Below are 6,000 nucleotides of genomic sequence, written 5' to 3'. Positions count from 1 at the left end.
ATATCCAAAATTGAAACAGACAAAGAAAGTAAAACCCCAAAATCACTATCACCCCTCTTCACACTTATTTTAATCAACTACTTTATCTTTTTTTTTTTTTTTTTTAAGTCTTCATTGGAGAACATCATTCCACGGAACAACAAGCACAGTAGACTTGATGATATTTTGAATACGGCAACAAGAAAGACAGCAAAAACCAACCGAATGTCCATTTACTTGCTCCCCCAAATCACTGTTAGAACTCAAGTGCACACAACAGAAAACCAGAACTCCCAGTGGTCACAGTTCTTAAGGGGACTCACCAGAGTTGGGGTCAGAGTTGCCATCTGCTTCGGTCCTCTTGTCCGGAGAGGCCTGGTCGTAGAATTCGTCCTGTGGCTGAACCAGAGGAAGAGGGTGTGAGATCAGGGTGCCACTACCCACCGGCTCGTGGTCTCCTAGACCACTGTCACTGCAGCTTTCCTGGGAGCCATCGGGGAGGTGAAACGTAACGCGGCGCTGCGACTACAAAGAAGATCACAGGACACGGCGATTAACACTCCTCCCAGATTAAAAGGGCACAGCGGAATGCAACATCAAAACAACTTACAACACATGATACAATGTAAAAGCAAAACAGATAAAACTTGGAACAAAGCTAGGAACGAAATTTATCATTTGCTATTTACTATATCATGTCTAACTTGCAAAAATACAAGAAGGAAATTCAGTCTTGTTTAATTGAAGAACAAAAAAGACACTAATGGTAAACCGTTGAAAATTATAGCAAGAAAGGCAAATAAGAATATACTAGTTGTCAGCGGTTTAAAGAAAAAACTTGAAATAAGCAGAAATATGCAAATATTTGTTCCATAGATCTGAATAAATACATAGATAATGTGACATTCCATTTCTTTTGAATGAACAGGGATTTTGTTTACTTAATGATTTTAAGGTGCTTTTTGCAAAGAACTCATTATTGCCCACTGGCTCAGATATTACTACCAGTCATTGGTTATAGAACATCCCAGCAGAAAGATGTTTGGAGTATTATTTTGGCATCTATTTGTACAATGTCACTATTAGAAGTGATCTAAAATATGTGTATGGGTACTTCAATAAATTTTAGTGTTTCAATAAAATAAAAGTATGCATTTCAGCACAGATTGCTGCTTAGTACTCTTGGTAAATGTTCTTTTAGCTGATGTAATCCATGAGATATGAGAATATTTACAGCTGTGTGGGGTGGAGATTTATGACTTATGGAATTATATGAGAGTAGTAAATTTGTGCTGTATGTCTGACTGCATCTAATTTTCATTCGGCTTTAACAGTCAAAAGACCTTTCAATATCTTGTCACATGTGATCACTTTTACTCATATTTAACAAAATTATGAATATATAAATAATAAAGTATATAAAATATAAATGCATAATGTATAATCACTTTATAATACCTAAAACTTGTGTGTTTTGCCGAGGGGCAATTGATAGATTGTATCCATTCCAAAGAAAAAAATAATGCAGTTAGACACAAAATGCTATAGATAGATATACTGCCACACCATAAATGCATTTTTATTGACAACAATAGAACATAGCCTATTTCCCATGAGTCACTGGTTCAAATCCAGCTCAGAGTCATAATGGAGAAGAGCTGATACCACTTTATTGCTGTTCAATGACCTGTGTGAAATGATTTGATAGTTCAGTACATTTTTAATGAACTGATGCCGACATCCCATAAACGATAATCATAAATGGTGCTAATTGAGTCTATTGTAGCACACTTCACCTTCATGCACAACTATCTCATTCTCCCCTTGATAGATTTTGAAACGTGCCTAGGTGAGTGCTCCACAATATGCAAGCCAAACTTGAACATTAATATCTGAAATGTATTTCTCCTTGTATAGAAAGGAAAATGCTACCATTTTTATTTACTACAGCGCTTCCTCTCTCATGTTAGAGAAAACCAGTAATATAACTATTTTTTGTTTCTGTTTCTGTTTCAATATGCCCTTGTTTCATCAGTATCCTTTTGTGATAAACACAGCATTATTATCGGTGACCAGGCTGCCCATTATACATGACAGTCAAACATAGCTTTTAAAGTGACTCGCCTACTTAAAAAGTCTGAAGTTTCGGTGATTAAAGTATCTTTGGTATTATCTCTGGAGGAATACCTCTTAGTTTTAACTCAGGTGAGTGAAAAAGAAGTCAATTACAAGAGAAAGACAATGGGACAGATTATTCTTCAGTCTTTATACATCATTTTCAGAGGCCCATAAGCCATTATGAAGTATGCGTTCCAAAGATAGAAGAAAAAAGGAAAATTTGCATCTATGATTCTTCTAAGCATAATTAATATTGCTTTAATTACTATATATTTTTTTCTCCTGAGAACTGTGAATCTGCAGCCCCAGTAACACTTGAGCCCAGCAATTCTCACAGAACGGCCATTAGAACTAGCATTCATTGAGCACCTACTGGTACATAGCCTGGCACTATGATTTCACAGAGAATAAGACAACTCTTTTTTTCAAAATTGTTTCAAATACAACTAATTAGATTCAATCTCACACATATTATACTATGATATTCCCTTACCACTTTATAAGTGAGAATAAGCAAAGATAGAAATCTGATGTAATTTATTTGCAGTAAGACAGTATAAATTAGAGTGGTACAATGCTTTAACTATGGTGGTTTATGGAACTATTTCCTAATTAATTTGACTCAAAGATGTTTAAGTTTTAAGTGGCAAAACTGTGCACAGTTTATTAGTCTAATAGGAGGTTGGGGTGGTGGGGCATACGGACTAAGATCTGGAACACGGATACTATGGTATGAAGCAAATTGATCAAGCAAATCCATCTTTAATTTATCATTGTAATGGCTGATGCAAGTCTGAAATATCAAGGTAGATATAAGGAAAGAATTCTAAGAAATTGAAATGCAGGAAAACGAGGATCCATGAAGGGTTAAGAAACAGCAGTTGGAGGTGTCAGCAAGGATTCAACAGACTTGTTCAGATGTTACAGAAGAACACCAGGTGAGGAAGCCCAAACCAGACCTCTTGGCTAGGAGCCCTTGCTCTGCAGAGACTGGCCCAGGGCAAGTGACTTTATCTCTTTTGAGTGAGTTCCTGGCTTTGTAAAATGGAGAAGATAGTGCCTCCACCAGAGAAGTGTTGTAAGGACTCAAGCAGATAAAATAAGAAGCATTGTTGGTGTATAAAATTTGACATATAGTAGTACTCAATAAAAGGTAGTTATCATTCTTGAAATTTACAGCTACATATCCTCTTTTATCCTCTGGGGCTATCTATGTTTAGCTACTTTTAAGGATGTGATTCCTGGGCCACCTGGGTGGCTCAGTCCTTTAAGCGTCTGCCTTCAGCTCAGGTCATGATCTCAGGGTCCTGCTCCCCAGGGAGCCTGCTTCTCCCTCTCCCTCGGTGATCTTTCTCACTCTCACTCTCTCTCAAATAAATAAAATTAAAAAAAAAAAAAGATGTGATTCCTTCATACCAGGGGGAAAAAATATATATATTATTCTTTTGTAAGAGAACTGCCGGACCCCATAGTCTTGGCCTGTCTCCCAAAGTGCCTGTAGATCATGTCAGCTCAGAGCCTTTCTGAGGGGAAGCTGTTTTTGGTGGGAGCAGCAGATGAAGATGGACAGTTTAGAATACATGATTTCTCCTCTGAGAAAGTGAAGGTTTTCCCATTATCCTTTCAAGAAACCTATAGTTGTTTGCATATTTGAAGAGAGAAAGAGGGATAAGCTTTCTTACTGCCTCTGGGAATGTTGCTTCTGGGTTATCCCCATGGAAATATACCCAATTTGTTTTATAAATACAGTCAAGCCCTGCCTGACTGAATTGGGACAACATATGTTATCATGAGACTACTTCAGACTTTCCACAGCCTTTGCATTTTTGTTTTCCTAAAATCTCTCTCTTACCCATTCCATTTTCTCCCATGGTAAACATTATTATTATTATTGGCTATGCCTTGTTAACGGTTTGACTGTCACATTTGTTTATCTGATTTATCACTAACAAGTTAGCTCTAGGTCCCTGGCTGCCCTGAGAAGGAATAAGATGGGAACCAGTAACTACCTGCTTCATGTTATTTTATCTCAGGGCTGCTGATATGAATTCTAACCATGCGAAACTTTCATCAGAAATTCTGTACTCTACACAAGCCTAAAAGGCCATGCATACAAATATAGGTTCAGGATGCTGCAAGTCGGGAGATGCCACACTGGCTTAATTTAAGAAACATCACCAAACACTTTTACAGTATTTTTTCCTGCAGGTTAGTAGAAAGGAAAGAGAGGGAAAATTCAAGAAGCTCAGGGAAGATAGACATGTTCCTGTATTGGGCGCTGTTCTTCAAGAGTCACTAAAAGAACTCTGAGTCACCTAAGAAATCTCAATCATTGCTTGAATGCTTCTTTTGTGTGTTTTTTACTGGTACAGAATATAATTCACCAATGGATGACTCACATTCAAGTCTACAATCCCAGTCCCACTAACCTCCAGGGGTTGCCATGTGCAAAGATTTCATAATCAAGTTCACTGGGTCTTTGCATAAAAGAGCAAAAAGGTAGAAATGAGTGACATGCCTAAACTAACAGGTATTTAATTAATAAATTAGACATCACATAATTGAACAAATCACAGTACTTAACATTTTATTAATGTTTCCTTATATTGAAAATATAATCTATTGGTAAGTGCAAAAATCAGGTTAGTAAAGATTTTACTTAGTTGAATTACATTTTGTTAATGTGTTTTTGTGTGTGAATATGTATAAGCTAAGATCTGACTATGGGTATACTGTTTAAAGTGGTATTGTCTGGTCACGGAATATGGTATTTTAAAATGTCATTATTTTGACCACACTAAAATTTGTCTGGATTATCTTGGCAATAGTAAAACACATCCTAATATTTACGTATTCCCCTTCATCGGGAACAGAAAAAGTCTAGTAGATAGGAGGTGGGCTTTCTCTTGAGCTAAGGAATGCCAAATAATTTTACTATCCATGCTCTGCTATTCTAACTTCTATTCTTTTTTTTTTTTAAGATTTTATTTATTTATTTGAGAGAGAGAGAATGAGAGAGAGCAAGCACATGAGAGGGAGGAGGGTCAGAGGGAGAAGCAGACTCCCTGCCGAGCAGGGAGCCCGATGCGGGACTCGATCCAGGGACTCCAGGATCATGACCTGAGCCGAAGGCAGTTGCTTAACCAACTGAGCCACCCAGGCACCCCACTAACTTCTATTCTTTATTTTCTCTACCTAAGTTTTTAATCATTGCAGTTAAAAATTCTTCTCATCTCAAATCACAAAATAACAACATGAATTTGGCATACTAAGCCAATTATTACAAGACAAATAAGCAAGTTTACTAGTTAATAACTGACACTTAAAATAATTATTCTCTCTAAAATTATACATTGATATTGTGGAAGTAGAAAAAAAAGTGCTTTAGAATTATTTAAATATGGTTTCATTTGTGCAGAATTCCTTAAATATCTTTTCAAGGAAATATTCCTAACTGATTTAGTTCTTTTAACCACATGTAAGAAGTATTGATGTATCATTCATCTATCTAATCCCTGAACAGTATACATACACACAAACACAAACTGCCAGAAATTACTTATGATGAAGTAAAAACCAAAAATGGTGCATGTGAACTTGTTTTTGCTTTACCTCAGCATTAAATCCAATGAATATATGCTTTTTATTTACTTGAAATAATATTTTCTTATATATCTTCTCTCAAAGTAGCAAAGGAAATCACCCCAAAGAGGGTTAAAAGAAAACTGGAGACTGGAAACTGCAGTTTAATACAAACATTTCTAATAATATTAATTGGAAACATTTTGACCTTTCTTATTTTTAAGAGAACATATTTTAATTGACATTTTAAAAAATGACAGTTATGAGGATAGTCTTAGGTTGCAAGCTCTGAGAAGAGGAATTTTTAAATGACGGTACGGT

General features: G+C 36.1%; 1 long non-coding RNA gene across 1 annotated transcript in view; it reads right to left on the bottom strand.

The window, feature by feature from the left end:
- Nucleotides 1-475: 475 nt before the first annotated feature.
- LOC135363831 (uncharacterized) overlaps nucleotides 476-6,000 on the bottom strand; it is a 260,345-nt gene continuing 254,820 nt past the window's right edge. The window contains exon 3 of the long non-coding RNA XR_010409976.1: nucleotides 476-504. This is a non-coding gene — a long non-coding RNA (uncharacterized LOC135363831). The remainder of the gene's footprint in view (nucleotides 505-6,000) is intronic.

This window comes from Mirounga angustirostris, unplaced genomic scaffold (genome assembly GCF_029215605.1).
Source record: "Mirounga angustirostris isolate CCGP_5_RB_7025 unplaced genomic scaffold, mMirAng1.0.hap1 SCAF_3, whole genome shotgun sequence".
Taxonomy (NCBI): domain Eukaryota; kingdom Metazoa; phylum Chordata; class Mammalia; order Carnivora; family Phocidae; genus Mirounga; species Mirounga angustirostris.
Note: the sequence above shows the minus strand (reverse complement) of the source record. Positions and strands in the feature narration are given on the sequence as shown.